Here is a 24,289-nt window from a genome sequence, read left to right as displayed (position 1 = left end):
GAGGAGACTGGTGGAGAGGGGAGAGTGAGGAGACTGGGGGAAGGAGAGTGAGGAGACTGGTGGGGAAGGAGAGTGAGGAGACTGGTGGAGAGGGGAGAGTGGGGTGACTGGTGGAGAGGGGAGAGTGGGGAGACTGGTGGAGAGGGGAGAGTGAGGAGACTGTGGGGGAAGGAGAGTGAGGAGACTGGTGGGGGAAGGAGAGTGAGGAGACTGGTGGGGGAAGGAGAGTGAGGAGACTGGTGGGGGAAGGAGAGGGGAGAGTGAGGAGACTGGTAGGGAAGGAGAGGGGAGAGTGAGGAGACTGGTAGGGAAGGAGAGGGGAGAGTGAGGAGACTGGTGGGGGAAGGAGAGGGGAGAGTGAGGAGACTGGTGGGGGAAGTTGACTGGTGGGGGAAGTTAAAATGATTGAGTTTAGCTAGCTTGAGTGATGATGACAGAGCTTGTTCAGTATGGCACAATGATGTTTTAATGTTCAGATATATCATGTAGAATATACATGGCTCTCTGACTTGTAGCCTACATCACAGGAGTCAGCTCTATTCATGACTGTTATAGTTCAGTATGTGGTACCTTCCAGAATGTGACCTTGATGTTGGAGACTGACACAGAAATGGACAATCAGTATCAGAGAGATGGAGAGGATGGGGTTTGAAATGAAGGATTGTCAGAGCAGGAGACCGATGAAGGAGATGTTCAACGTATATTTCAGGGGTGATAAGATTGTCCTCCAATCAGTTTCTAAATTAACTTTTTTTTGCGTCCAGTCTTAAATTCATTAGGCCTAAGCCAGGATATCAATTTTGCTCATCAAACTCTCACAAGATTTCAATCAACTCACTTTTTTAGACAGATTAGACAGACTGAGTTGGGTTTGAAAAGACTTTGACACAGAAAGTGAGTAATTTAGCCTGATGTGGTGTGTTGACGAGTTAAAGGGACTGTTTTGTGAACTGGCTTAGACCTGTGACAGAAGAAGATGGATGAGTTCAAGTCAGTGTCCGTGTTAGGTTGTACTGAGTAAGAAAATGTTCCTTGAATTTCAGTCTCAAGGAATGTCAATGTTTTCAGTCCAAATCACGTTGTATTGGTCACATACATACACATGGTTAGCAGATGTTAATGCAAGTATAGCGAAATGCTTGTGCTTCTATTTCCGACAGTGCAGCAATATCTAACAAGTAATTTAACAATTCTACAACAACTACCTAATACACACATCGAAGTAAAGGGACGGAATAAGAATATATAAATATATGGATGAGCAGTCCGTTTCCATCTCCATGAGGGTTTATTTTTCATATTTTTCATTCTCACGGTCTGATGGTTGGAATGCAATAAACTACTGTTTGAATTGTTACCTGCTCACAGATTAAAGGGAACATTGTTTTCATTAGTCCACTGCTGATACAGTCGCAAAATGTGTTGCATGTCAGTAGTGAAGTTTTCCAGATATTGGACTTTCAAGATGCAAAGTGTCAATTGCCACTAGGAGCGTAACAGTATGTTTATTCTTACACAACCTTTCGGTATGGAGACCTCGGTTCGGTCCACGCTGTGAACCCTAATGAATAGATTAAAAAAATATATATAAACTCAGCAAAAAAAGGAAACATCCCTTTTTCAGGACCCTGTCTTTCAAAGATAATTTGTAAAAATCCAAATTACTTCACAGATCTTCATTGTAAAGGATTCAAACACTGTTTCCCATGCTTGTTCAATGTACCATAAACAATTAATAAACCTGCGGAACGGTCGTTAAAACCTCTTAGAGATCGGGCTACTTTTTTCAACATTCTGTTTAAAATCGCGCAACATTTCAATGTCCTGCTACTCATGCCAGGAATATAGTATATGCATATGATTAGTATGTGTGCATAGAAAACACTCTGAAGTTTCTAGAACTGGTTCAATGGTGTCGGTGACTATAACAGAACGAGTTCCGTGGTCAAAATCGCCAGAAAACCTGGTCACTAAATCGACGAAGAAAAAAATCAATCCGCCAGCCCATGTATTGTCTATTGGAAGGAAAAATAATTAAGGGTGAGATTACAGTCCCTACAGCTTCCACACGATGTCGCCAGTGTTATGATTTCGATTCAACTAAATCGTTGGTCATCTGAGTAATAGCCACATCCGGTTGTCAAGTCCACAGCTGTAAACAATGGAACCGGAAAAGTTAGTTATGTTTCCCAAACTCGTGCTTATTGAATACAGATCGCTCCATGATCAATTTTATTGTTTATTAACGTTTAGTAATACCTAAAGTTGGATTACAGAAGTAGTTTGAAGTGTTTTGTCAAAGTTTATAGGCAACTTTTTTTAATTTTAAAAAATAACGTTGCGTTTAAAAAATGTGTTTTTACTGGATCTGACGGTGTTCATAAATTGACATTTTGGGTACACAAGGACCGATTTAAAGACCCAAAAAAAAGAAAAAAAGACCCAATTGTGATGTTTATGGGACATATAGGAGTGCCAACAAAGAATCTCGTCAAAGGTAATGTTTTATATTTTATTTCTGTGTTTTGTGTAGCGCCGGCTACGCTAATTCCTTTGTTTACGTCCCTTCTGGTATTTCGGCGTGTTGCCTGCTATCAGATAATAGCTACTCATGCTTTCGCCGAAAAGCATTTTACAAATCTGACTCGTTGGCTTGATTCACAATGAGTGTAGCTTGAATTGACTACCCTGCATGTGAATTTTAATGAACGTTTGAGTTTTAACGAGTGCTATTAGCATTTGGCGTAGCACATTTGCATTTATTGTTGTCAGGGGGTGCGGTTGTGTCCCGGGTGGGCCAGACAGGTTAAGACACTAACAGATTAGCGACGGTAGGCAATTAAGGTCACAGTTCTGAAAACTTAGGACACTAAAGAGGCCTTTCTATTAACTCTGAAAAACACCAAACGAAAGATGCCCAGGGTCGTCCCTGCTCATCTGGGCGAATGTGCCTCAGGCATGCTGCAAGGAGGATTCAGGACTGATGTGGCCAGGGCAATAAATTATAATGTCCGTACTGTGAGAAGCCTAAGACAGCACTACAGGGAGACAGGACGGACAGCTGATTGTCCTCGCAGTGGCAGAACACGAGTAATAACACCTGCACAGGATGAGTACACCCGAACATCACAGGTACAGGATGGCAACAACAACTGCCCGAGTTACACCAGGAACGCACAATCCCTCCATCAGTGCTCAGACTGTCCACAATAAGCTGAGAGACTCTGGACTGAGGGCTTGTAGGCCTGTTGTAAGGCAGTTCCTCACCAGACATCACCGGCAACAACGTCGCCTATGGGCACAAACCCACCGTTGCTGGACCAGACAGGACTGGCAAAAAGTGCTCGTCACTGACGAGTCGCGGTTTTGTCTCACCAGGGGTGATGGTCGGATTTGCGTTTATCGTTGAAGGAATGCGTGTTACACCGAGGCCTGTACTCTGGAGCGGGATCGAGGTGGAGGGTCCGTCATGGTCTGGGGCAGTGTGTCACAGCATCACCGGACTGAGTTTGTTGTCATTGCAGGCAATCTCAATGCTGTGCGTTACAGGGAAGACATCCTCCCTCATGTGGTACCCTTCTTGCAGGCTCATCCTGACATGACCCTCCAGCATGACAATGCCACCAGCAATACTGCTCGTTCTGTGCGTGATTTGCTGCAAGACAGGAATGTCAGTGTTCTGCCATGGCCAGCGAAGAGCCCGGATCTCAATCCCATTGAGCACGTCTGGGACCTGTTGGATCAGAGGGTGAGGGCTAGGGCCATTCCCCCCTCAGAAACTTGCAGGTGCCTTGGTGGAAGAGTGGGGTAACATCTCACAGCAAGAACTGGCAAATCTGGTGCAGTCCATGAGGAGGAGATGCACTGCAGTACTTAATGCAGCTGGTGGCCACACCAGATACTGACTGTTACTTTTGATTTTGTTCAGGGACACATTATTCCATTTCTGTTAGTCACATGTCACAGTTGTATTTTGTTATGTTCGTACAAATATTTGCCCATGTTAAGTTTGCTGAAAATATATGCAGTTTCCAGTGAGAAGATGTTTCTTTTGCGTGTGTGTGTGTTTCACACTAGGCCTATAGGCTATGTCTACATTGCGTTGTAGGCCTGTGCCTCTTAGGTAAATCTGTGCTGGGAAAAAAAACATTTCTGACTATTCTTTTAAAACAACTAGAGCCTTTGCGCACTTTGTAATAATTGCCGCATTTCAAGCTGTCTTTTTTCAAGCTGTCACAACCAGGAACTAGTTCTATACGATTGCGAATGGCGTCGTCGATTAACCAGAATTGGAAGATCCTCAATCATAGTTTAAATCTCTAGACACAGCCTACTGGAAGGAGGTGAGGGCACTCGAAGTGTGGTGTCAGGAAAACAACCTCTCACTCAATGTCAACAAAACATAGGAGATGATCATGAACTTCAGGAAACAACAGAGGGTGCACCCCCCTATCCACATCAACGGGACAACAGTGGAGAAGGTGGAAAGTTTTAAGTTCCTCTGCGTACACGTCAAGGATAACCTGGAATGGTCCACCCACACAGTCTGTTGAGGAAGACGCAACAGCGCCTCTTCAACCTCAGGAGGCTGAATAAATTTGCCTTGTCACCTAAAACCCTCACAAACTTTTACAGATGAGAACATCCTGTCTGGCTGTATCACCGCCTGGTACGGCAACTGCTCTGCCCACAACCACAAGACTCTCCAGAGGATGGTGCAGTCTGCACAACTCATCACTGGGTGAAAACTACCTGCCCTCCAGGACACAGACAGCACCCGATATTGCAGGAAGGCCAAAAATATCATCAAGGTCAACAACCACCCGAGCCACTGCCTGTTCACCCCGCTATCATCCAGAAGGTTAGAGCGTTGGACTAGTAACCGAAAGGTTTCATGTTCAAATCCCCGAGCTGACAAGGTACAAATCTGTCGTTCTGCCCCTGAACAGGCAGTTAACCCACTGTTCCTAGGCCGTCATTGAAAATAAGAATTTGTTCTTAACTGACTTGCCTAGTTAAATAAAGGTAAAATTAAATTTAAAAAGGTGAGGTCAGTACAGGTGCATAAAAGCTGGGACCGAGAGACTGGAAAACAGCTTCTATGTCAAGGCCATCAGACTGTTAAACAGCCATCACTAACATAGAGAGGCTGCTGCCTACATACAGACTATATTTCATTGGCCACTTTAATAAATGGATCACTAGTCACTTTAATAATGCCACTTTAGCCTCCCGATTGGTACAGGGGTCTAAGGCACTGCTTCAGAGTGCTAGCTGTGCCGCTAGAGATTCTGGGTTCGAGTCCTGGCTCTGTCGAGGGCCGCCTGCGACCAGGAGAACCATGGAGCAGTGCCTTAGACCCCTGCACCAATCGGGAGGCTAAAGTGGCATTATCAAATTGACTAGTGATCCATTTATTAAAGTGGCCAATGAAATATAGTCTGTATGTAGGCAGCAGCCTCTCTATGTTAAAGTGGTGGCGCATAATTGGCCCAGTGTTGTCTGGGTTAGGGGAGGCTTCGGCCGGCAGGCATGTTGTTGTACCATCGCGCACCAGTGACTCCTGTGGCAGGCCGGGCGCAGTGCAAGCTGACACGTCGCCAGATGTACAGTGTTTCCTCCGACACATTGGTGTGGCTGGCTTCCAGGTTAAGTGGGCGTTGTGTCAAGAAGCAGTGCGGCTTGGTTGTGTTTCGGAGGACGCATGGCTCTCGACCTTCGCCTCTCCCGAGCCCGTATGGGAGTTGCAGCGATGAGACAAGACTGAAACTATCAATTGGATATCACGGAATTGGGGGAAAATTTATAATAATACCAAAAAGATTATGCTACTTGAATAATGTCTTGCATTCCTCATATGATAGATGTATTCAATACCATCTATTGCATCTTGCCTATGCCGCTCGGTTATCGCTCATCCATATATTTATATGTACATATTCTTATTCCATTCCTTTACTTAGATTTGTGTGTATTAGGTAGTTGTTGTGGAATTGTTAGATTACTTGTTAGATATTACTGCACTTTCAGAACTGGAGGCACAAGCTACACTCGTATTAACATCTGCTAACCATGTGTATGTGACCAATAACATTTAATTTGATTTAGTTTGGGAACATTCTGGCTTCCCAGTAGATTACAACGGTGATGGACAAAGTTGTGGATAAAACGTTAACAGTACGTCACCAAGCTCAAGACTATGCAGCTGCCAACGACTCCAGTATGTTGCACCATTTATGGCAGAGCAAGACTGAAACACAGAGACAAACAACACAACATTGCTTCCCTCTGTATTCAAGCAGCACTTGGCTGCTGATTTATAACCGAGCCAAAGAAATTAGAAGAGTGATGGGTAGGCTGTGTTTTATATTTTATACTTTAGTTTATAGCTGCAGACATTACGAACTTCCCTCTTGCATCCATTTCAGCAAACCGGTAGTGCCAGCTCTATATAAGCAAACCAAAGCCCAGGTTTGAAATGAATTGGTCAATGCATCCTGTTGTGTGCTTAGTGACATCCCATCACATTACCCTGGAGTGGGAGATGTACATACAGTGGTACAGGTCAATGCATCCTGTTGTGTGCTTAGTGACGTCCCATCACATTACCCTGGAGTGGGAGATGTACATACGGTGGTTCAGGTCAATGCATCCTGTTGTGTGCTTAGTGACGTCCCATCACATTACCCTGGAGTGGGAGATGTACATACGGTGGTTCAGGTCAATGCATCCTGTTGTGTGCTTAGTGACATCCCATCACATTACCCTGGAGTGGGAGATGTACATACGGTGGTTCAGGTCAATGCATCCTGTTGTGTGCTTAGTGACATCCCATCACATTACCCTGGAGTGGGAGATGTACAAACCACTGCTTTCAATCAGGGCAAGGTGTCTGGTAACATGACTGAATACAAACAATGCAGCTATTCCCTCCGTAAGGCTATCAAACAAGCTAAGCGTCAGTACAGAGACAAAGTAGAATCCCAATTCAACGGCTCAGACACAAGAGGCATGTGGCAGGGTCTACAGTCAATCACGGACTACAGGAAGAAATCCAGCCCAGTCACGGACCAGGATGTCTTGCTAATAGGGCAGACTAAATAACTTTTTTGCCCGCTTTGAGGACAATACAGTGCCACTGACACTGCCTGCAACGGAAAAATGCGGTCTCTCCTTCACTGCAGCCGAGGTGAGTAAAACATTTAAACGTGTTAACCCTCGCAAGGCTGCAGGCCCAGACGGCATCCCCAGCCGCGCCCTCAGAGCATGCGCAGACCAGCTGGCTGGTGTGTTTACGGACATATTCAATCAATCCCTATACCAGTCTGCTGTTCCCACATGCTTCAAGAGGGCCACCATCGTTCCTGTTCCCAAGAAAGCTAAGGTAACTGAGCTAAACGACTACCGCCCGTAGCACTCACTTCCGTCATCATGAAGTGCTTTGAGAGACTAGTCAAGGACCATATCACCTCCACCCTACCTGACTCCCTAGACCCACTCCAATTTGCTTACCGCTCAAATAGGTCCACAGACGATGCAATCTCAACCACACTGCACACTGCCCTAACCCATCTGGACAAGAGGAATACCTATGTGAGAATGCTGTTCATCGACTACAGCTCGGCATTCAACACCATAGTACCCTCCAAGCTCGTCATCAAGCTCGAGACCCTGGGTCTCGACCCCGCCCTGTGCAACTGGGTACTGGACTTCCTGACGGGCCGCCCCCAGGTGGTGAGGGTAGGTAACAACATCTCCTCCCCGCTGATCCTCAACACTGGGGCCCCACAAGGGTGCATTCTGAGCCCTCTCCTGTACTCCCTGTTCACCCATGACTGCGTGGCCACGCACGCCTCCAACTCAATCATCAAGTTTGCGGACGACACAACAGTGGTAGGCTTGATTACCAACAACGACGAGACGGCCTACAGGGAGGAGGTGAGGGCCCTCGGAGTGTGGTGTCAGGAAAATAACCTCACACTCAACGTCAACAAAACTAAGGAGATGATTGTGGACTTCAGGAAACAGCAGAGGGAACACCCCCCTATCCACATCGATGGAACAGTAGTGGAGAGAGTAGCAAGTTTTAAGTTTCTCGGCATACACATCACAGACAAACTGAATTGGTCCACTCACACAGACAGCATCGTGAAGAAGGCGCAGCAGCGCCTCTTCAACCTCAGGAGGCTGAAGAAATTCAGCTTGTCACCAAAAGCACTCACAAACTTCTACAGAGGCACAATCGAGAGCATCCTGGCGGGCTGTATCGCTGCCTGGTACGGCAACTGCTCCGCCCTCAACCGTAAGGCTCTCCAGAGGGTAGTGAGGTCTGCACAACGCATCATCGGGGGCAAACTACCTGCCCTCCAGGACACCTACACCACCCGATGTTACAGGAAGGCCATAAAGATCATCAAGGACATCTACCACCCGAGCCACTGCCTGTTCACCCCGCTATCATCCAGAAGGCGAGGTCAGTACAGGTGCATCAAAGCTGGGACCGAGAGACTGAAAAACAGCTTCTATCTCAAGGCCATCAGACTGTTAAACAGCCACCACTAACATTGAGTGGCTGCTGCCTACACACTGATACTGACTCAACTCCAGCCACTTTAATAATGGGAATTGATGGGAAATGTTGTAAATATATCACTAGCCACTTTAAACAATGCTACCTAATATAATGTTTACATACCCTACATTATTCATCTCATATGTATACCTATATACTGTACTCTATATCATCGACTGCATCCTTATGTAATACATGTATCACTAGCCACTTTAACTATGCCACTTTGTTTACATACTCATCTCACATGTATATACTGTACTCGATACCATCTACTGTATCTTGCCTATGCTGCTCTGTACCATCACTCACTCATATATCCTTATGTACATATTCTTTATCCCCTTACACTGTGTATAAGACAGTAGATTAGGAATTGTTAGTTAGATTACTTGTTGGTTATTACTGCATTGTCGGAACTAGAAGCACAAGCATTTCGCTACACTCGCATTAACATCTGCTAACCATGTGTATGTGACAAATAAAATTTGATTTGATTTTATTTTATTTACATACGGTGGTTCAGGTCAATGCATCCTGTTGTGTGCTTAGTGACATCCCATCACATTACCCTGGAGTGGGAGATGTACATACGGTGGTACAGGTCAATGCATCCTGTTGTGTGCTTAGTGACATCCCATCACATTACCCTGGAGTGGGAGATGTACATACGGTGGTACAGGTCAATGCATCCTGTTGTGTGCTTAGTGACATCCCATCACATTACCCTGGAGTGGGAGATGTACATACGGTGGTTCAGGTCAATGCATCCTGTTGTGTGCTTAGTGACATCCCATCACATTACCCTGGAGTGGGAGATGTACATACGGTGGTACAGGTCAATGCATCCTGTTGTGTGCTTAGTGACATCCCATCACATTACCCTGGAGTGGGAGATGTACATACGGTGGTACAGGTCAATGCATCCTGTTGTGTGCTTAGTGACATCCCATCACATTACCCTGGAGTGGGAGATGTACATACGGTGGTACAGACATGGCTCCTTTGAGAGTCACAAGTGCGCATCTGGGCTGAAGGAGGCAGTGTCATGATGTGTTAATAACCAAGTGGGAATTTACCACATATGAACAATCCTCTTGAATGGTAGTGATTACTAGTGGGAAATTCACCTATCGTCCTGAGCACCCACTTCTCCAACATGGTGACCTCTGACTTCACCGGCTAAGTAAATGGCCTCTAGAACAGCATTTACTGTAGTTAAATGCAACAACAAAACATTCTTTATAAAAAGCAATCTATTAATGTGGTTTTTGAACTCAAATTTGTTTACAAGCATGATTGCTGTACTTTTAATTTATGGTTGACACCGCTTGTTGGCCATTAGCCAATCCCCGTTTTTCAACGATTTCGGACTTTACAACTGGTAAATTCCCACCTCCCACATGGTTACAAACGCAACATCAGAGTGGAACCTTGAGGCCCAACATACCAGTCCTGTCACAACAGACAGGAACATTGTGAATGCTGAGCATTGTGACTGAAATTTAATTTCCCCGCTGTACTGAAAAGTGATCCATGACCCCAAGAATCACAGTACGTACCGAACCGTTACACACCTTCCGGCCACATCATCATAATGATGCACAATGTATTGTTTTTATGATCTTATTTGCTTTTCAAAGGTGAATCAGCCATCTTCAGTAATATCCATCAAACGTATTTGTTTATGAAGCTCTTTGCAAATATTCCATCCATAAGTTCAGTACTATTATTATCATTAGCCTGAAAGGCCAGTTAGCAAATTTGTATTTATTTTTAATTTTACCCCTTTTTCTCCCCAATTTCGTGGTATCCAATTGTTTTTAGTAGCTACTATCTTGTCTCATCGCTACAACTCCCGTATGGGCTCGGGAGAGACGAAGGTTGAAAGTCATGCATCCTCCGAAACACAACCCAACCAAGCCGCACTGCTTCTTAACACAGCGCGCATCCAACCCGGAAGCCATCCGCACCAATGTGTCAGAGGAAACATTGTGCACCTGGCAACCTTGGTTAGCATGCACTGCGCCCGGCTCGCCACAGGAGTCGCTGGTGCGTGATGAGACAAGGATATCCCTACCGGCCAAGCCCTCCCTAACCCGGACCACGCTAGGCCAAGTGCGTCGCCCCACGGACCTCCCGGTTGTGGCCGGTTGTGGCCGGTTACGACAGAGCCTGGGGGCGAACACAGGATCGCTGGTGGCACAGCTGGCGCTGCAGTACAGCGCCCTTAACCACTGCGCCACCCGTGAGGCCATGGCAGTTAGCAGTTAAGCAATGTTATCCTACAGTAGCAGCCAACTGACTGTTATAGCCTACACTCTCTCAGGCTTAAACACAGTGTTGGTCTGACAGAGGCCAGTCCTCTCTAAACTCCAGTATGTTCCCTCCTACAGACAGCTGGCTAATAAATGCTCTCTCTCTCTTTCTCTCCTCCAGGCCCGTAATGTCAACACTGGGGAACTGGCTGCCATTAAAGTTATTAAGCTGGAACCTGGTAAACTCTTTTTTTTTCTCTACCATGTGTCATCACTGTTTCCCTCTCCCTCCTCCTTTCCTCCCCTTTGTCCCTTTTTTCCTCCTCCTTTCGCTCCTCTCTTATCCCTCTCATCCACCATTTCCCAAGTTTTCTCCAGTCTTTTACAAACCCATTTTACACTAGGCAGTCTCTTGCCTTCTGTTGCAGACATAATCAAATGTTTATTTTGTTAATCGTCCTCTGTCCCCAACAGCTGAATCGAATTATCCCCTAGAAAGACAAGGCTGTGTCCGAATATCCATAATTGCATCCTAAATAGTAGGCCGACTGAGAGTGAAAAAAATTAATAGTATGTGACATTTCGAAAATCAAGTATACTTTAAATGGCCGGATGTCATACTAATTTCGGCTTTCACAACAGCAGATCAATTAGATATGGGGATGTGGTACCGAAATCAACGCAGTCACGTAAGACGCAGTATGCAAAAATAGAATGTTTAATAGTATGTGACATTTTGGAAATGGAGTGGTTTAAATGCCAGGAAGTTATACTCATCTCTTCTGTAGGCTACGCGACCTATTTAATGTATGGATCAAGCCATAGCAGTCATTCTGATCTCTTTCCCAGTGATCAGTGCTTTAGTTTATTTTGTTGCTCTCCAGCGGTTCTGAATTTTTTTCAAAATCAAATTTATTCGTCACATACACATGGTTAGCAGATGTTAATGTAGCAAAATGCTTGTGCTTCTAGCTCCGACAATGCAGTAATAACCAACGAGTAATCTAACTTAACAATTCCAAAACTACTACCTTATACACACAAGTGTAAAGGGATAAAGAATATGTACATAAAGATATATGAATGAGTGATGGTACAGAACGGCATAGGCAAGATGCAGTAGATGGTATCGAGTACAGTATATACATATGAGATGAGTAATGTAGGGTATGTAAACAAAGTGGCATAGTTTAGTGGCTAGTGATACATGTATTACATAAAGATGCAGTAGATGATAGAGTACAGTATATACATATGCGATGAATAATGTAGGGTATGTAAACATTATATTAAGTAGCATTGTTTAAAGTGGCTAGTGATAAATTTGACATCAATTTCCATCGATTCCCATTATTAAAGTAGTTGGAGTTGAGTCAGTGTGTTGGCAGCAGCCACTCAATGTTAGTGGTGGCTGTTTAACAGTCTGATGGCCTTGAGATAGAAGCTGTTTTTCAGCTGAATTTGCGACGCACCTGACTGTCCACGTCCTTTTCATTTGAACATTTTGAAAAGTTTTGGTGTGTACTGTTTTGATTTCTATATATTACAAAATTTAGGTTTTTACTGATACATTCGTTGAAATTAAACAAATGATCTGTTTCTGTCTTCAGTCCCTTTTAAATAGGATAGATGGGCTTTATGGTCTACTATAGTATAGGTAGAATGTGATAGTCTGCCTATAACCAACCTGAGCAGGCCTAGAACTCCATTAGGTTGAATGTGATAGTCTGCCTATAACCAACCTGAGCAGGCCTAGAACTCCATTAGGTAGAATGTGATAGTCTGCCTATAACCAACCTGAGCAGGCCTAGAACTCCATTAGGTTGAATGTGATAGTCTGCCTATAACCAACCTGAGTAGGCCTAGAACTCCATTAGGTAGAATGTGATAGTCTGCCTATAACCAACCTGAGCAGGCCTAGAACTCCATTAGGTAGAATGTGATAGTCTGCCTATAACCAACCTGAGCAGGCCTAGAACTCCATTAGGTTGAATGTGATAGTCTGCCTATAACCAACCTGAGTAGGCCTAGAACTCCATTCCTATTCAGAGTTTAGAGAAATTAATTACATTGGAAATGAGCTATTATCAGGCCGGTTAATGCGATGCATGTCTTTTGAATTTGGAAAAATCCACCCGCACTCGGCCCCGCCCCACCTATTCAGCCAATCAGGAGCCTCTCCAGCATTGCGGCCGTGGCATACTGCATACTTTTTCCTAAACAGTACGTGCTAAATAGAATGTGATGATGAGTACATAGCATGCAGATTAAGTATGTAGTACACTAGTATGGGTATTCGGACACGCCATCGTCTTGTCACCGTCTTCACAATTTAACAGTCCAATTAATGCCTTTTTATGGTTCTCTCTTATCAGTCATGATTTCTGCGTAGATGTTGGTTCACAGTACACTGATTTTAATGATTTAGATGGAACTATAAACAGCTAGTTTGTTTCTGCTTGTGATTTATGAGCATCATCATTCAAACCCCTTGTCTCTCCTCCTAAAGTGTTTATTTTCTGTCTAATTTGAGTTTGAGTGTACTTTTCAGAGCCCTTTAATGGACGTGAATGCGTGTTGCTAGGCTACATTCCAATCATTCCCCAAGTCTGGAGCACAGCTTGCGAGCCAAACAAAATAACATGCAGCACACGCAGTGTCCCAGTTTCCGCTTCCTCCTCCATAGAATGTTCTATCTGCAAACAACCACAGACGCTACCAAGCTGCCACCGAAATGTGTGTTTCTGTGCCCGGGTATGCAGTACACATGCATATCTTTACCACTACAGCTGGAGGTCTTTATTTTTCCTGCACACTGTGAATATCATTTTGTTGCGCACATTAACAATTTCTTGCATCACAAAGAAGATTAGGCTAAATTTACAAGGTGGCATCCTTGTCAGTTTTTCAGTTCAAGTGGAGGAAATCTTCTCGTATTTTGATAGCATCCTCTTAAGAGATGCAGCTGACGATTGTTGAGGGAGCAGCCTAGTCTGTCTACTGTACCAAGGTACTTTTAGACTAAAACTGTGCCTCTATTGTCTGTAGGCCTTGTCCCTTGATGTACATCTAACCCAGGGTTTCCCAAACAGTCCTGGAGACACCAAGGTGTGCACGTTTTGCTTTTTGCCCTGGGGAGGGGGCTGCAGGAGCGACTTTGGGAAACCCTGGTCTAACCTGACGAAAGCTGTTCACTCAGTTTTTCAATACAGTCGCTATGAATTTAATCTGAAGGATATTAATGCGTTTTTCCTCCTAATGTGTCTTTTAGGGGTGTCCTAATGTGTCTATTATTAGTGTCCTAATGTGTCTGTTAGGGGTGTCCTATTGTTTGTTAGGGGTGTCCTAGTGTGTCTGTTAGGGGTGTCCTAATGTGTCTGTTATTGGTGTCCTAATGTGTCTGTTAGTGGTGTCCTAATGTGTCTGTTAGGGGTGTCCTAATGTGTTTGTTAGGGGTGTCCTAATGTGTCTGTTAGGGGTGTCCTAATGTGTCTGTTATTGGTGTCCTAATGTGTCTGTTAGTGGTGTCCTAATGTGTCTGTTAGGGGTGTCCTAAGTAGAGGTTGACTGATTAATCGGAATGGCCGATTAATTAGGGCCGATTTCAAGTTTTCATAACAATCGGAAATCTGTATTTTTGGGCGCCGATTTCCGATTTTTGTATTATTATTTTATTTGTATACATTTATTTAGCTAGGCAAGTCAGTTAAGAACACATTCTTATTTTAAATGACGACATAGGAACGGTGGCTTAACTGCCTTGTTCAGGGGCAGAATGACAGATTTTCACCTTGTCAGCTCAAGGGATCCAATCTTGCAACCTTATAGTTACCTAGTCCAGCGCTCTAACCACATGCCTCACGAGGAGCCCGCCTGTTACCCAAATGCAGTAGAAGCCAAGGTAAGTTGCTAGCTAGCATTAAACTTATCTTATAAAAAACAATCGATCATAATCACTAGTTATAAATACTAATCCAGGTTAGCAGGCAATATTAACCAGGTGAAATTGTGTAATTTCTCTTGCGTTCATTGCACGCAGAGTCAGGGTATATGCAACAGTTTGGGCTGCCTGGCTTATTGCGAACTAATTTGCCAGAATTTTATGTAATTATGACATAACATTGAAGGTTGTGCAATGTAACAAGAATATTTAGACTTAGAGATGCCACCCATTAGATAAAATCCCGAACGGTTCCGTATTTCACTGAAATAATAAATGTTTTGTTTTCGTAATGATAGTTTCCGGATTCGACCGTATTAATGACCAAAGGCTCGTATTTCTGTGTGTTATTGTGTTATAATTAAGTCTGATTTGATAGAGCAGTCTGACTGAGCAGCAGCAGGCTCGTAATTGTTCATTTAAACAGCACTTTCGTGTGTTTTGCCAGCAGCTCTTCGCAAGCACAGCGCTGTTTATGACTTCAAGCCTATCGGCCTAATGGCTGGTGTAACCAATGTGAAATGGCTAGCTAGTTAGCTGGGTGTGCGCTAATAGCGTTTCAAACATCACTCGCTCTGACTGTTGGAGTAGTTATTCCCCTTGCGCTGCAAGGGCCACGGCTTTTGTGGAGCTATAGGTAACGCTGCTTCGAGGGTGGCTGTTGTCAATGTGTTCCAGGTAGGGGAGAGGAGAGGGACGGAACTATACTGTTACACTGGCAATACTATAGTGCCTATAAGAACATCCAATAGTCAAAGGTATATGAAATACAAATGGTATAGAGAGAAATAGTCATAAGTACTGATGTGTCTGTTAGGGGTGTCCTAATGTGTCTGTTAGGGGTGTCCTAATGTGTCTGTTAGGGTTGTCCTAATGTGTCTGTTAGGGGTGTCCTAATGTGTCTGTTAGGGTTGTTAGGGGTGTCTTAATGTGTCTGTTAGGGGTGTCCTAATGTGTCTGTAAGGGGTGTCCTAATGTGTCTGTTAGGGTTGTTAGGGGTGTCCTAATGTGTCTGTTAGGGGTGTCCTAATGTGTCTGTTGGGGTTGTTAGGGGTGTTAGGGTTGTCCTAATGTGTCTGTTGGGGTTGTTAGGGGTGTCCTAATGTGTCTGTTAGGGTTGTTAGGGGTGTCTTAATGTGTCTGTTAGGGGTGTCCTAATGTGTCTGTAAGGGGTGTCCTAATGTGTCTGTTAGGGTTGTTAGGGGTGTCCTAATGTGTCTGTTAGGGGTGTCCTAATGTGTCTGTTGGGGTTGTTAGGGGTGTTAGGGTTGTCCTAATGTGTCTGTTGGGGTTGTTAGGGGTGTTAGGGGTGTCCTAATGTGTCTGTTAGGGTTGTTAGGGGTGTTAGGGTTGTTAGGGGTGTCCTAATGTGTCTGTTAGGGGTGTTAGGGGTGTTAGGGTTGTTAGGGGTGTCCTAATGTGTCTGTTAGGGTTGTTAGGGGTGTCCTAATGTGTCTGTTAGGGTTGTTAGGGGTGTCCTAATGTGTCTGTTAGGGTTGTTAGGGGTGTCCTAATGTGTCTGTTAGGGTTGTTAGGGGTGTCCTAATGTGTCTGTTAGGGTTGTTAGGGGTGTCCTAATGTGTCTGTTAGGGTTGTTAGGGTTGTCCTAATGTGTCTGTTAGGGTTGTTAGGGGTGTCCTAATGTGTCTGTTAGGGTTGTTAGGGTTGTCCTAATGTGTCTGTTAGGGTTGTCCTAATGCGTCTGTTAGGGGTGTCCTAATGTGTCTGTTGGGGTTGTTAGGGGTGTTAGGGTTGTTAGGGGTGTCCTAATGTGTCTGTTAGGGGTGTTAGGGTTGTTAGGGGTGTCCTAATGTGTCTGTTAGGGTTGTTAGGGTTGTTAGGTGTGTCCTAATGTGTCTGTTAGGGTTGTTAGGGTTGTTCTAATGTGTCTGTTAGGGTTGTTAGGGGTGTCCTAATGTGTCTGTTAAGGTTGTTAGGGGTGTCCTAATGTGTCTGTTAGGGGTGTTAGGGGTGTTAGGGTTGTTAGGGGTGTCCTAATGTGTCTGTTAGGGTTGTTAGGGGTGTCCTAATGTGTCTGTTAGGGTTGTTAGGGGTGTACTAATGTGTCTGTTAGGGGTGTCCTAATGTGTCTGTTAGGGTTGTTAGAGTTGTCCTAATGTGTCTGTTAGGATTGTTAGGGGTGTCCTAATGTGTCTGTTCGGGTTGTTAGGGGTGTCCTAATGTGTCAGGGGTGTCCTAATGTGTCTGCATTCTGCAGGCCTGAGGCGGCGCAGTTCGTATCAAGCAGCTCCATAACTGTAATCGCTCCCAGGGTGACCATGTCACGTAAGCCAGATGCTCATAAATCAAAAGCAAAAACAAACAAAATGTTTATAGTTCCATCTATTTCATGAATTCAATGACAGACCCACTGGCTCCAGGTCATCTACAAGTCCATGCTAGGTAAAGCTCCGCCTTATCTCAGTTCACTGGTCATGATGGCAACACCTACCCGTAGCACGCGCTCCAGCAGGTGTCTCTCACTGATCATCCCTAAAGCCAACACCTCATTTGGCCGCCTTTCCTTCCAGTTCTCTGCTGCCATTGACTGGAACGAATTGCAAAAATCGCTGAAGTTGGAGACTTTTATCTCCCTCACCAACTTTAAACATCTGCTATCTGAGCAGCTAACCGATCGCTGCAGCTGTACATAGTCTATCGGTAAATAGCCCACCCAATTTACCTACCTCATCCCCATACTGTTTTTATTTATTTACTTTTCTGCTCTTTTGCACACCAGTATCTCTACCTGTACATGACCATCTGATCATTTATCACTCCAGTGTTAATCTGCTAAATTGCTAATTATTCACCTCCTCGTGTCTTTTGCACACAATGTATATAGACTCTTTTTTTTCTACTGTATTGACTTGTTTATTGTTTACTCCATGTGTAACTCTGTGTTGTCTGTTCACACTGCTATGCTTTATTTTGGCTAGGTTGAAGTTGTAAATGAGAACTTGTTCTCTACTAGCCTACCTGGTTAAATAATGGTGTTCTCAACTAGCCTACCTGGTTAAATAAAGGTGTTCTCAACTAGCCTACCTGGTTAAATAAAGGTGTTCTCAACTAGCCTACCTGGTTAAATAAAGGTGTTCTCAACTAGCCTACCTGGTTAAATAAAGGTGTTCTCAACTAGCCTACCTGGTTAAATAAAGGTGTTCTCAACTAGCCTACCTGGTTAAATAAAGGTGTTCTCAACGAGCCTACCTGGTTAAATGAAGGTGTTCTCAACGAGCCTACCTGGTTAAATAAAGGTGTTCTCAATGAGCCTACCTGGTTAAATAAAGGTGTTCTCAATGAGCCTACCTGGTTAAATAAAGGTGTTCTCAACTAGCCTACCTGGTTAAATAAAGGTGTTCTCAACTAGCCTACCTGGTAAAATAAAGGTGTTCTCAACTAGCCTACCTGCTTAAATAAAGGTGTTCTCAACTAGCCTACCTGGTTAAATAAAGGTGTTCTCAACTAGCCTACCTGGTTAAATAAAGGTGTTCTCAACGAGCCTACCTGGTTAAATAAAGGTGTTCTCAACTAGCCTACCTGGTTAAATAAAGGTGTTCTCAACTAGCCTACCTGGTTAAATAAAGGTGTTCTCAACTAGCCTACATGGTTAAATAAAGGTGTTCTCAACTAGCCTACCTGGTTAAATAAAGGTGTTCTCAACTAGCCTACATGGTTAAATAAAGGTGTTCTCAACTAGCCTACCTGGTTAAATAAAGGTGAAATAAAAAATCAAATAAAAAACGTACTGTGAACAAAGAATCCAGACTGAAATCCTGACTGATGAGAGAGAAAAGCATAAAAGTTCGTCATTAGACTGTTAAATTGTAAAGACGGAGACAAGACGATGGCCATGTCCGAAATGAACAGACCATTCCCCATGTTTCAGCATTTTACAAATTCATTTCAATGCCAATTAAGGCAATGTGGGAAGAAATGGAATGCTTCCCAATGTCTTATCTGGTACCTATCATGCATTGGTTGCGTTCCAACCCTTCATATTTCTTTATATATTTAAAGTGATGCAGCACAGTGTTTGTATAATTTGAGCCAGTAGTTTAGAAAGTAGCGAGTCTTAACGGCTCAGGCCTGCAGAATGCATTGGGGAAGTGTTGAATATGCTAAAGCCACATGCACACCAGTTTTCCCTTCCCCACACTGCATCATTGCTTCCCATCTGAGATATTTTAACTTGACATATTAATTTAGCAGACTTACAGGAGCAATTGGGGTTAAGTGCCTTGCTCAAGGGCACCTCGGCAGACTGTGACTGCTAAATGACTTGAATGTAAATGCTCACCTCTCCCTTTAAAACCTGTATGGAAACTCCTGCTCACCTGCCCTCAAACGGTTGGAGGATATCTCATTGCTGACTGTATTGTTGTTCGGCATGTGTGGTTGTCTTGCCACGTGGGAAAACCTAGAGCCATAACCTAAATGTGGGTAAAAGAGCTGACAGCCAGCAGTTTTCAATAGCGCCTATAACATAACGGGAGATGAGATGATCCCTCTTTTTTGCTTTCTTTTACACACATTCACAATGTTGTTAATGTATTAACATTAACAGAGGGGAACGATTATCTGGGGTTTGTTATTTTTCTCTCTCTCTCTGTGTGTTGTGTCGCTAGGCTAGCTGTCAGGCTGATTGTCCTATAGAAAGGCCAATGTGGACGCACGCTCCATGGAAATGCAGTGGCCACAGTCAGAGGAATGTGTTATTGTTCACTCGAACAAGCACTTTATTTTTAGATTTCTCTTAAGTGTGTTCGAAGCCCTGTACTTATCACATTCTTTCCATTGTCTCTGTTCCCTATTGCTTGTGCGTGTGTGTGTGTGTGTGTTTTCAAATGTCTGTGCTTCTAAGTAGGTGGGGTGTGGGTTTGTGTGTGTGTGTGTGTGTGTGTGTGTGTGTGTGTGTGTGTGTGTGTGTGTGTGGTGTGTGTGTTTTCAAAGGTCTGTGCTTCTAAGTAGGTGGGGTGTGTGTTTGTGTGTGTGGTGTGTGTGGTGTGTGTGCGCGCTACTCTCTTGTATGTGTTATTCCCCGGCTTTGAGATCTATACACAAAGTGATGACTACAGGACACGCTTATGGAGTCTGGCTTGAGGAGATATGGAAATGTCATGCTTCAGACTTGTGCTTTTGCTTCAAGGTTTTCCTCAAACTTTCCTTCTGTTGACAACTGAGTTGCTTGGCTTTGAGAAAAGGTATTTTAGCTTTGACTTCAGACAGTTCTCAAACAGTAAGCTGGAATAAGCAGATGAAATGGGGTGTTTTTCACATCCACCCTACAAATGCTACTCCTTACATGCTCCATGATCCAACAAATGCTGCTACCACAACTTTTTATTTAGAAGAAAGTTAGACTTTTTGTTTTGACTACTTCGTCAGGAGGCAGGACCTGTATTACCCAGGGTCTACTACCAGCAGCAGCATTCTGCAATCAAACTGCTAATAGAATCAGACTAATGAAACACAATACAGTCCCTATGCAACCATGAGGAAATTATATGTTTTGCAGTTTGGACTGGCCCACCCATCAGAACATGTCAGGATTGACTGTCTTAAAGCCTGGGTCATTGAATAACAAACACACGTGTGTGTGTGTGTGTGTGTGTGTGTGTGTGTGTGTGATAAAGGTCTATTTGAATCCTTACAGTGAATAGGCTACTATGGATTATAAGCCGGGTGGTTCAAGCCCTGAATGCTGATTGGCTGACAGCTGTGGTATATCAGACCATATACCACAAAATGTGAAAAATAGTCAAGGGGTCTGAGTACTTTCCAAAGGCACTGTAGCTTCAGGGTTTATGGGTTTACATAGTGAATTGTATGCTCTAGTAGTGAATGTATGCCAGAACAAGGTGTTTTGTACTACTAAGCACCAGTGAGGGATTTGGCTCAGTCTTCACTGATTGGTTGACTGGAATGTGATTTATGCAGTGTGAGCATCTGAACGGCTGGGTCTGGATTTCAGAGGCAAAAACCTTGAGCTTGATTTGATAAGCCATTGCACCGGTGTGCCAGTCGTTTTCAGCAGGCACTAAAGGACAACAATCAAAGCCTTAAAACACAGCACTTTGTTTATTTCATCTTCAAATTTAGCCGACGTCTCCCAGGGTTGAGTCCTAAGAGTTCTCCGTACACAACTCACAATTTTCATGTCAATACCTTATTGACACACAAATTCTGATTGAAGCAAAAGTTTGTGAACTACGCTTGGATGTCATTCAGGATTCAGCCCACAATCCTTCTTTTGCCTCTGCGCTGTAGCCTATGATTTGCCCTTATCTTCCCTTTTGTGTTGCAGTTCGTTATCCTTGAGAGGTGACGTGAGGACCGTAGCGGTGCGTGGGTAAAATCACCGGGGAAACAAAGCCCCCTCCCCCCAAAGCCAAATTACATCCCATGTGTTGTGATAATTGCTTTGTTTGCTCTATAACGTGTTAGTCCATATGCCTATATTGACATAAAGGCAGAGACAATAAGAAGACACAGTGGCAGAATAAATTCAACCACACCTTTGTTTTATCACAAAACCGGATAGCAACCTCTGTCCAGTGAAGTCCACAAAACATATTTCATGTACAGTAACAGACTGTAGTGAATGTTTCCATCACTAAACAACTATTGATTTAGAACCACAGAGACTTACCGCAAGTCACAAAGATAAGACGAGCTGCCTCCACTATTGTAGCACCATTTACACTTCAACATCATCAAATCAACTCTGCTTAGTCTAATTTAGTGACAACTATAAGATACCAAAAACAAGTTAGTCCAATCAACATAAGCTAAAGATATCTCTGTGTGTGTTAGTGCAAGTAGAAAAACATGTTAACTCACCCTACTTGTAGAGAAACGCCAATGCCATCCGCCTCTCTTTCATATTGACGAAACAGTCTATGACTCTGTCATACAGTACCCACTTTTAGTTTTTGTTATTCTAGGCTACGTGGCTAAAATTCTTGCATGCTAGCCTAACTTCCATTCATGGGCAATGTTACCTAGTTAGTATTAGCCTTCTACTTCTAGCTACATATTGAACTTCCATCCTCTCAGGCCAGGGCCACAACAACGTATGAATTAATGGTAGGAGCAGAATCTCCATTATATTCATTGGCCAGTATGGAGAATTAAGTAAAACCACAAGTCCAAATCCCTATCTCCATCCATGGCTAATTAAGAAATTGACAATTTTAGCTAGCTGACTAGGAAGACAACAACACAACAAGACGTCACAATTCCAGTTTTTCTGTCAATGACGTATGCTCACAATGGGATTTGATAGGAGAGATGCCAAATCCAAGCTGGCTTCCTTTGAAACGTATTTTTGTTGGTGCACCAAGACCATTCACAGTTGAGATCGCTCAGTTTACCTCAACACTGATTGCCATTTTTTAAAAACGTATTTGTGATAGGGGGCGGTATTTTGACATCTGGATGAAAAGCGTGCCCATAGTAAACTGCCTGCTACTCAGGCCCAGAAGCTAGGATATGCATATAACTTGTAGATTTGGATAGAAAACACTCTAAAGTTTCTACAACTGTTAAAATAATGTCTGTGAGTATAACAGAACTGAAATGGCAGGCGAAACCCCGAGAACAAACCATTCCCAAAACCAAAATCCCCAAAAACTTTCCACCTGTGGTAAATTCAAATGATTGAACATGATTTGAAGAGACACACACCTGTCTTTATAAGGTCCCACAGTTGACTGTGCATGTCAGAGCAAAAACCAATCCATGAGGTTGAAGGAATTGTCCGTAGACCTCCGAGTCAGGATTATGTTTTGGTACCCTTCTGGGGAAGGGAAGAACACAGTGGCCAGTGGGAACACAGTGGGAACACAGTGGGAACACAGGTCTGCAAGAACACAGTGGCCTCCATCATTCTTAAATTCCTAGAGCTGGCCAATCGGCCAAACTAAGCAATCGAGGGAGAAGGGCCTTGGTCAGAGTTCATCTGTGGTTATGGGAGAACCTTCCCTGCAGCACTCCACCAATCAGGACTTTATGGTAGAGTGGCCAGACAGAAGCCACTCCGTAAAAGGCACATGAGTTTGCCAAAAGGCACCTAAAGGACTCTCAGACCATGAGAAACAAGATTCTCTGGTCTCATGAAACCAAGATTGAACTCTTTGGCCTGAATGCCAAGCTCCACGTCTGGAGGAAACCTGGCACCATCCCAACGGTGAAGCGTGGTGGCAGCATGCTGGGGGGATGTTTTTCAGTGGCAGGGACTGGGACACCAGTCAGGATCGAGGGGAACCCTGACTTCCCTTGGCACCCATGAATACACGCCACTGCGTGAGGAGGACAGTCACCCATCAGGGCCTTCTTTGACACAGAATCAAGCTGTCATGCTGCAGCGTCCAGGTGTAAACACTGGTGTAGCTGGATGATATAGCCTAGCCTACCATGTCCCAGTGACAGTGATAGCACTTAGCAAGCTGTGTGGCTCTATCCCTGCTCAGGGCGCTAGCAGGATATAGGTAGTTGTGCAAGGATGAATCATTTGGCCATTGACCCACATGAATTCATAGCAGGTTTTAGTGACTGGAAAGGGATTAACCTTTATGCATAACTTGTTTTTAAGGCTTACGTGAACGATTGCAGCTGTATGCTTTTTGTCCACTGTGTTTCTACACTTCCTGTCAATATAGCTGCCGGGGCCTTGGGTCAGACTCATTACCATAGTAACAGAGATTTGCTTTCGTGGTATGGGTCAGGAAGGGCACTAATTTGCTTCGACAGTCACATATCTGATGGGCTCGACACCCAGATAAAACCTGAAAGCCACAGCCAGGGTATCCATCAGACGGTAGACCTTCACCTCGGTGTCAGAGCTCGAAGGGTGCAAAGGTCATTTTGATCCATGGACGATGTAAGCCTATGTATGCTAAGCCTATGTATGCAGAAGCCAACTCTACAATATTCACCCACAACCATTCTTAATGTTGTCAAAAGCAATCTGTCAGAGATGGTTCTGAGTGTGGATGGATGCAAGTGTCTCAACTGATGCAAGTGTCTGCAACTGAAACAGTCACTTTTACATTTGAATAAGATACATTTTTAAGCAGGCACGCCACTGAAATGATTGTCTTTTTAGCTATTTTATCCATGCTGAGGTGTGCTGTCATTTCATATAAGCCTGGGCTCTTTCAGACACGTCCCAGTGTTTGAAGGTGTTCTATAATAGCTGGATTTGATGCAGTTAGCGCTGCTTTCAATTTCTGCATCAATATATTTCCTGTACAGCATCCACTTGCGCACAGCCTAATGATGATCAAAACAAGTTCTATCATGTTTACCATCTGCTTGAATTTGAAAAGATTTCATGTCTTGGTGTCTGTATCTTGCGACAAATGTTTTGCTGTGTTGGCCTGGTAGCCATGTCTGTTTATGCTTTAAGCTAACTTCTCTATCGTTGTATGGCATGACAACAACATGTCACGTGGATGTGGCTAAAGCATTAACAGATCTAGCCACCGGGCTAATGCTTAATGGCCTAAACATGAT

At 44.0% G+C, this 24,289-nt stretch overlaps 1 pseudogene; it reads left to right on the top strand.

Moving 5' to 3' along the window:
- LOC135511136 (mitogen-activated protein kinase kinase kinase kinase 3-like) overlaps positions 1-24,289 on the top strand; it is a 91,315-nt pseudogene that overhangs the window by 25,918 nt on the left and 41,108 nt on the right.

This window comes from Oncorhynchus masou, chromosome 23, assembly GCF_036934945.1.
Source record: "Oncorhynchus masou masou isolate Uvic2021 chromosome 23, UVic_Omas_1.1, whole genome shotgun sequence".
NCBI classification, from domain to species: Eukaryota; Metazoa; Chordata; class Actinopteri; order Salmoniformes; family Salmonidae; genus Oncorhynchus; species Oncorhynchus masou.
This window is presented reverse-complemented; position numbering and strand designations above follow the sequence as displayed.